The 8,633-nt window shown below is 41.6% G+C and overlaps 1 pseudogene; it reads left to right on the top strand.

Annotated features, from left to right (window-relative positions):
• The first annotated feature begins 4,455 nt into the window (after window positions 1–4,455).
• LOC132424367 (elongation factor 2 pseudogene) lies at window positions 4,456–5,778 on the top strand (annotated as a pseudogene).
• The last annotated feature ends 2,855 nt before the right edge of the window (window positions 5,779–8,633 follow it).

Below are 8,633 nucleotides of genomic sequence, written 5' to 3'. Positions count from 1 at the left end.
ACACAGCATTTAAGAGGGGCTTTAATGGGTTTTCTGGATTTGGAGAGATGGAGATGGATTATCAGTGCACTTGTAGAGACATGAGAAAATCTTGATTGAAAGAAGTTACAGAGAGAAATTGTGAGGAGGCCTGGAATAAGAAGAAAATTGCCAATCACAGATTTAGTGAAAAGTTCTAAGTTACGTGATCATAGTCCAATTCTCTTTTGAATCATGAGTTAAATATGCCAAGGAGTACAAATTATATCAGTTGATCTCAGAAGTGTATTCTTAATTTTCCTTTTCTATTAGAAGTGGTCCTTAATATCCAATGAAAATCTCCACCTATTAATTTTATCCCAGTGATTTATTTTAGTAGGAAAAGGATTATGAAAGACTACAAGAACACCAAATCAAACAGTGAAAAGAAATTAATAAAATATAATCTTGTTTGAATTTAACAGTTATTTCCAATAGTTTCAAAAGCCTTTGGGATTTTAAACAAACTAAACTGAAATAGTTCTACAGGCCCATGCAGTAGGGGCTGGCATTATAATCTCTGTATTACAGCTGGGAACCTTGAGGCACAAAGCCATTTAAGTGATATGTCCAAGGTCACTGAGCAAGTCACTGGTGAGGCCAAAAATAGAATCCCAATTCTTCAGCTAGTTCTTTGTTCAGGAGACCATATTGGTTCTTTTATTACTCTGAGGATAAAATTTAGCTTTATATCAGAGACTTTTTTTTCTTATATGCCAACCTAAAAAATCAACATTAAAAAGACCACTGAATTGATATTAAATCAAATCATATTTCATGCTTGAGATTTTCAAGTTACTCTTAGAAAAGTGTTTTCTTGTCGTTTAAGAGGAAAATATCCATAGGTAGTTTTTCACTGTTATCATCTCAATTCACGAAACTTTTCTCCCTTCCCTAAATATTTAATGGCTCTATTTAACAATGAATATGTTCTGGTTTCTGTACAAGGAAATGCAAGCCATAGTTATTGGCTTTGCCTTCAGACAGCTGAGTCAGCAAGAAATCAGGCAGCCTACAGAAACCTTTTTATTTGCTATCAGGTTTTCAGAGTTTCAAGCCATTGAAATGTATTGAAAAAATCTGGGAGGCAACTAAACCATGCAAATTAACCTTACATCTGCTTTATGCGACTCTTGAACTTCCAGATTTGTAATTCCTTATCTGCGGCTGATCAAACAATTTTCCGGTTCATAATGCTGTCTGTGCAATAGTAGGAAAGGAAAGGGGATTATAGTCTCTGGTACATATTTGTCTAAAAGTACTTGAATTTTTCCAGTTATAAAAAGAATCTTTCACCCCTCTTGTGGGAACCCTTGAGAGCTAGAAATTCTACTTTTTGAGCTTCCTATCTATACATACAGATTTTGTGAAAAATGATTTTACAAAGTTCCAAGTTGTTAAATATTTTTAAAGAAATATACATTCACATACACTAAAGAGGACTAGAGATATACTTATCTCTGTGTATGCACACATACATATAAGAACTCACACGTATATATGTTTAGATATACTGTATACTGTTTTGTAATTATATGCAATTATAATGTAATAATGTTTATTAAGCAACTACCTTGTGCCAGGCACTCTGTGAAGGTCTTTGCATATAATGTTTCACTTATCCTCATCACAGCATTATAAAGTGATTACCATTATTATACCAATTTACTTATTGAGGAAACTGAGACACTAATAGCAGAAGTTAATTGCTCAAATTTATATAGCTTTTAAGTGGGAGAGTAGGATTATAAACACAGGTGACCTAGTTCTTCTACATTATGTGGGAATGAGAATTATTTGTGAACATGTGAGTATAATAAAAATGTAAAGCCTAGAGGTTTAGTCAAAATTGACTAAATTCATAAACTGAGATACAGAGAAGACAAATGTCTTCCAAAGGCTGTACAGCTAGCCAGTTCCCAAACCTAGTGTATGACTCAGGTAGCATTCCACTATAGCTTACACAGTTGGCATCATTAGATGATGTCATAAATTGCAAACCAGGTAGGGTAGGAACTGTCTTTTATGAAAATTATGCAATGGATATCCATATTTTTTTCTAGTGACATTTTCCCAGCTGAGATAGTTTTTAAAAATAGGTAAGTAAAATATTTTTTATTTTTAAATTTTCTGTTGATGTTTATGAAAGTTTGTTTTTTACCACATGTAGGGGCTCCCATACAGCTTCATGGTTGGTATTCAACAACTTTTCCCCACTCTCATTCATTATTCAAACTACTTCTCTCTACATGTTGTAGAAATACTTTTTGCCAAGACACTTAGATCTCCAAAATACTACCCTCAGTGGAACATCTTAGTATTTACCCTAGGGGAATTTTTTTGCCTTCACTCATCCCTTCCTTCTTCGAGTTTAACCCCATGTTATTCTGGTCCACTTACAACTTTTTAACTCTGCTTCCTCTCATTTCTCTGTGAGCAATCCTTTAACAAATATTGATGTTTTTCAATGTTCAGTCTGTAGAATCTTACTTTTCTTGCTGTATAAACACCCCATAGGTGAAGGTGATATATCCTATAATAAGTGTATATTTGGATAATTCTGTATGTGTTTGAGCATTTGTGCACACATTTGAAAGACAGAGAAGGCCAGTGAGCTTCAGATTCCATTTGTCTACTGCATTTTCTCACAATTGAGGCTACAAAAACACAAATTTGATAGTAAGAGGTGTCTCTATAGGGATGTAACACCTTAGCTGACAGCTTAAGTCTGGAAGGATCCAGTTATGTGAATGTATCTGACATAAATTTTTCAGTTTTATTTTTTAATAACTATCCTCAAGTGGTACCATGGTAAAATTTCCTGCTAAAAGTTCACTAAAAGACCAGATTCAAGTTAATGCTACAAGTTAATGCTCAGTTTCAAACTCAACAGTAAGTTTTCCTCCCTTACCTTTCCCACATCCAGCACAGACTAGACCTACTATGGGCTACAGAAAAATGGAGTTAAGAAGAGAAAATTATGGTCTGTCCTTTATATACCTCCTTCTCCTACTTCTTTAGGTACTAGTTCCTCTTGTTTGTTAAGTCATGAGAAGGAAAAGGTAAAATGCCCAATATTTCCTTACTTCCATAGGCAGGACTGCAGTCTTTTCCTTGCTTGGATATAACTATTCTATTCCTTGTCTGTGAGCTCCAAACACCATGATAATAAGGTGTTCATTTGTGTGCAGCTCCCCTAGGCATTTTTACATTTGTAGGTTTGGCCTTATCTCTTAGCTGGCCTTCAGCTGATGACCTTCGTATTGCATTCCTCTAATGCCTACATCCTTGTCCCTTTTTTGTCCCTTTATTCCCCAAATTATCAGGTGTAATGACAAGACTATATCCTCCAATTTTATCTGTCCTTGTAGGTCTGCTGAACCCCTGCAGAATGCTCCTCTATGCACTTAGAAGAGAGGTTCCTGGCTCCATGTTTTACAGTCTACACACACACACTCTCTCTCACACCCTCTCTCGCTCACTCTCTCTCTCCCACTTTTGTTCTCCTTCCTATTCTTCTTTCTTCTGTTCTGTTAGCACAAGACCGTATCAGTAAGTCCTCCTAAGCAAAGGCACAAAGAATGAAAAATGTTTCCCCTTATTGAAGGCTTTACCAATTTTTAGAAGCAAAACTCATAGACCTCACTTCCATGTCTTCAAAGTGGCAAAGGCTCACTTTCCATGAAAAAGAATCTTCCCCAGACACCAATCACATTCTTATTTGGCAATCTGCATTCTATAGTAATTGGTGGGGATGAGTAGGGTTGACACATGTGCATTCTCTAACTTCCACCTCTCAATAATTCCAACTTCTGGTGGCTCTCTGAATTCAAAGTGTGAAGTACTTAAAGTAGTTTATTCTCAGCTTAAGCCACAATTATAGAACAACAGAAGAAATCATCAACATCTTGCTATATTTTTATCAGTAGAAAGATAACTCATGGAAGATAAAGTAGTCATTGTAAAAGCCCTGAAATAGAGAACTCATGTGGTATTTTTTTTTTTCATGTGGCATTTTAATGAAACACTCTGACTTCATTTTTCACGTTTAACTGCTGACAGCTTTCAACCACTTCTTCCCCCTTCTGCAACACAACTTACTAAGCTGATGAGAAAGACTAGGTGTTCCCTCCTTTGGCAACAGCCAGAAATTCAAACCATGCAAACCCTAGCCTGCTCACAGGAACGCTCACTCCAACGCTATCCCTGAATCACAATAAAAGCCAAACTAGACACTTCTTTTGCTCAAGCTGACACTTTTGGACCTGCTTGGGAGATGTCCCTGCTTTCTAAAGAAAGTATCATTATGTGAGTAATAAACCTTTTCATACCTTCTTAATTTTTTTGTAAAAAAATAATTTTTTATCAAGGTATAACTGACATATAACATTATATTAGTTTTGGGTGTACGACATAAGGATTCGACATTTGTATACAATGCGAATGATCACCCCAATACGTGCCCCCAATTTCATGCCCCAGAGGAAGGAAAATCTGTACCTGAAGCCGATCCAGAGAATAATCCTTACGATGGGACGTTATGTGGAGCACAACGAGGACATGCCTTGGAGGAACATTATGGGCCTACTGGGCATCGACCAGTTTCCGGTGAATACGGGCACCATCACCACTTCTGAATATGCCCACAACATACAGGTGATGAAGTTCAGCGTGAGTGCCAGTTGTCAGGATTACCTTGGAGGCCAAGTACTTGGCTGACCTGCCCTAGCTGGTAGAGGGTCTGAAGCTGGGGGGCCAAGAGGCCAACGCTACAGTGCAGTGCATCATAGAGGAATCAGGTAAACACATCTTTGCGGGGGCTGATGAGCAGCACCTGGAGATCCACCTGAAGGACGCGGAGGAGGGCTGTGTCTGATTCCCATCAAGAAATACGACCCAGTTGTCTTGTGCCGTGAGACCTTAAGCGAAGACTTGAATGTGCTCTGCTTGTCCAGGTCCCCCAACAAGCACAATGGGTTGTACATAACGGTGTGGCCCTTCCCTGACGGCCTGGCCAAAGGCACTTAACAGGATGAGGTTTTCACCTGCCAGGAGCTCAAGCAGCAAACTCGGTACCTGGCGGAGGAGTACGAACGGGATGTGGCCGAGGCCCGCAAGAAGAGGTGCTTTGAACCCCACGGCACCTGCCCCCAAGTCCTCACCGACACTGCCAAGGGCGTGCAGTACCTCAACGAGATGAAAAACAGCGTGCCGCAGCTTCCAGGGAGCCACCAAGCAGGAGACCACTGTGTGAGGAGAAACACCTGCGTGACATGCGCTCTGATGTTCACGATAATGAGGCTGCGCGCAGACTTCACTGAGCGCGGGGGCTGCCGGATCATCCCCACTGCCCGGCCGCGCTCCGCCTGCGGGGCCTGCTGACTGCCCAGCCCCAGCTCCTGGAGCTCGTCTTCCTGTGGGAACGCCTGTATAGAACACGTGGTCGGTGGCATCTATCCTGTCCTGAACTGGAAGCAGGGACACGTCTTTGAGGATTTCCAGGTGGCCGGAAGCCCCAAGTTTGTGGTGCAGGCCTACGTGCCTGAAAACGAAATCCCTTGGCTTCACCGCCAAGGCAAAGTCCCAGCCAAGCCGACAGCCGGGCTTTCCCGCAGTGCGTGTTTGACCAATGGCAGATCCTGCTCAGAGATCCCTTTGACAGAAGCCGGCAACCCCAGCCAGGTGGGGGCTGAGACCGACGAGCACAAAGGCCTGACGGAAGGCATCCCAGCCCAGGCCGACTTGCTGGACAAATTGTAGGCGGGACTCGCGCAGCACGAGCTCCCAGCCGCGATATTTACCACAACAATAAGCCTTCGCGTTCTCCTCACGATACCTTGAGAGGGTCCAGACACAGTGATGCTCCGTCTGACAGATTTCTGGAGCGTACTCCGGACCATCACTCAGCAGGAACACTTGATGCCATTTCTTTTGATGCTCAAGATTTCAGAGGCAAGAGAAGTGCCCTCGCTGCAGGTATTTATTTGGCTTGTGGAGCTGAGGGAGGGGATGGGACACCCGATACTTTGACTTTCATTTCTTCAGAGGGAAACTCAAGTGCCCCGCAGATTTTAAAAATAGGCGCAGCAAGAGGTTTAATTGTGTAAAGGGACCATAGGGGATTTTCCCCCAGAAAGAGGGAACGAACAGGCAGGTAGACATTCTCTTTGGACAGAAACTAGAAGGTAGGAAATCTTGTGCAGTGACACTGTAAGCACCTCCAGCTGCGTTAGTGCCATTGGAATAAAGGCATGGTACTAACTGTGAAACAAGTAAAGAAAAACCCCTCCTAATTGAATGTGGCACAATACGTCTTAATAGCCTAACCAAAAGTTTAGGGGGAGGGTCCATTCCACCGCTGTGGGGTGAATAAAATGATTGGCACTGGAGGGGGTTGGCCAGAAAATGACCAGCACAGGAAGGTCTTTCTTTTAATGCTTTTGCTTGTTGACTGGTTTTGTTGCCTGCTGGCAAGTGTGAACTTTTAGGGGTTGCCTGCTGGCTAGTTTGTGCTTTGAGCTGTGTTGCTTTGTGTTGCATTTACTGAGCACTCGAAGTTTCTCTTATAGATTTAACTGATCTAAGTTGAAAGTGTTGATAACTGGCATTTAGTAATATGAAATTGGAGGCCTCCTTCAAATGGCTGTAGTTCATGTGTCTGGGCTGGGAACTATCTGTGCCTCTCAGATTGAATCATGTGTCTTGATTCTAACATAAGCCATAATTGACACTAGGCTCAAAGCAATGACTCTTACCCTGTGACCATGATTGTGTGTCCCACCCTTTAGAGTGCTTAAGGGAGAGACTGGTACCCTGTGCAATGTGCAAGCCAGTCAGTGGTTTTCCCATGTGGAGGAAGAGTAGTCACTATGTAGCATGCTGAGGGCCACACTCCTAAAACAGATGGTTCGCTACAACTTTTAAAAATGCCTTTACCTATATTGCAAAAATATCCTTATACAACAGGATATAGGGAGAAACACCCATGTACCCTAGTGACACAGCTAAGGGGAGGGGATATTCAAACCTGATTTCAGTTGAGGATCCTTAATCCCAGTAAAGCTACTATTGCCATGGGAGAGGCCTCTAACCCTGAGGCTGATTTGCAACTCTCTGAACTTGTAAGTATGAGCAGGATGTAGAGGACTCCCTCGAAATATATCCAGTAACCACCAAGAAACAAACAAAAAACTGCAGTGTGCCAAATGTGCCAAAATGGAAGTTCAAACTTTGCTGGAAATCTAAAATTTACTGAAAGAATTTCTACAACAAATAGATACAGGAGTACCAATTAAATTTTATGTATCTGCAACATAGGTTCTGAGTTAATGTTAGCATTTGCAGGTGCACCAACTGGAAACACTTCTTGCTTTTTATAAAAACTGAAGCTTCAATTTCATTTATCTCTGGGGATCCCACTAAATTTAAATAAGGTATCCCTTCACTCTTAGAGAAGTTGTAAAATATAAAATAGAAGAAAAAAAGGTATGTCTCACCTTAACCATCAGAACTATCACTTTGCTTAATTTCCCATGGTAAGAGTACCCATTACCCTAAAATATCCTGGAGTGGGCATGGGCATTCTGAACCTGTTACAGCAGGCAGGTAGCTAGATATGAGCAGAGAAATGGTGGAAAGAGCCAGGTGGCAGAAATCTTGCATCTTGCAAACAGCTGGGGGGGGGGGGGGTCCCTCGGCAGACAAAGAAAAGCAGGAACCTCCAGACTGACAGAAAACCACACCTTTTGGGTGATAAGTGTCCTGGAAGCAAACAAAGGTGGGGAAAAATGGGAATCTCCTGCATCCGAATGTAACCTGTTGCTCATTGTGCTCTCATTACAATAAAATTAGCCTTACAGATAAGAAGTACCCATCATGCACTGACACCATGACACTTCTGATCTAAGCTAAATAAGGACAAAAGTCCCTCCTCCCCTTGGGAAGATGGAGCTGGGATGAAAATCAGGGAATATGACCCTCGAACTCCTCCTTCCCCAGTGAATATTCTGCCCCTTCATTTGTATGCCCCTCATAACCAGCTTGCCAAAGAAACCCAGGGCAGTAGCTCCCCACCTGTCTGCCTGTTCTCCCACTGAGAGCATGTCCTTACTTAAATAAATTCTCACTTTACTTTCTTAATGTCCCTGCTTCGTCTCCAAATTCTTTCGCAACAAGGCAAGAACATTCAATTCACTGGGAACAAACCAACCAGAAATAAATTAAAATTAAATGAAGTCTTTGGCACTCACAACCAGACTTTTAAAATGGGACCCCATCACAACCTTACATTACAAAATGTTTCTACGTTTTGGGCCTGAGAAGCAGATGATTGAGCAATGTCCCTTTTGTTCCACCTCTTCCATTCATCTTCACTAACAAACTCAGGATGACAAAAGAGGAAGCAAGGAAACAGCCCATGCATGGAAGGGCTGAGGTAGATGAGGTGAGAAAGGATCACGTCTTTAGTGCCTCAAGTCATCCTTCAGTATCATCATTTCAACCTTAGAGGAGCTCATCCTTACTCCTTTAGTCATACAGTTGTCCCTCAGTATCCACAAGGGATTGTTTACAGGACCCCTGTGGATGCCAAAATCCACAGATTCTCAAGTTCCTTA

Source organism: Delphinus delphis, chromosome 4 (genome assembly GCF_949987515.2).
Source record: "Delphinus delphis chromosome 4, mDelDel1.2, whole genome shotgun sequence".
Taxonomy (NCBI): domain Eukaryota; kingdom Metazoa; phylum Chordata; class Mammalia; order Artiodactyla; family Delphinidae; genus Delphinus; species Delphinus delphis.
The sequence above is the reverse complement of the archived record's forward strand: the minus strand, read 5'-3'. Positions and strand labels throughout refer to the sequence as shown.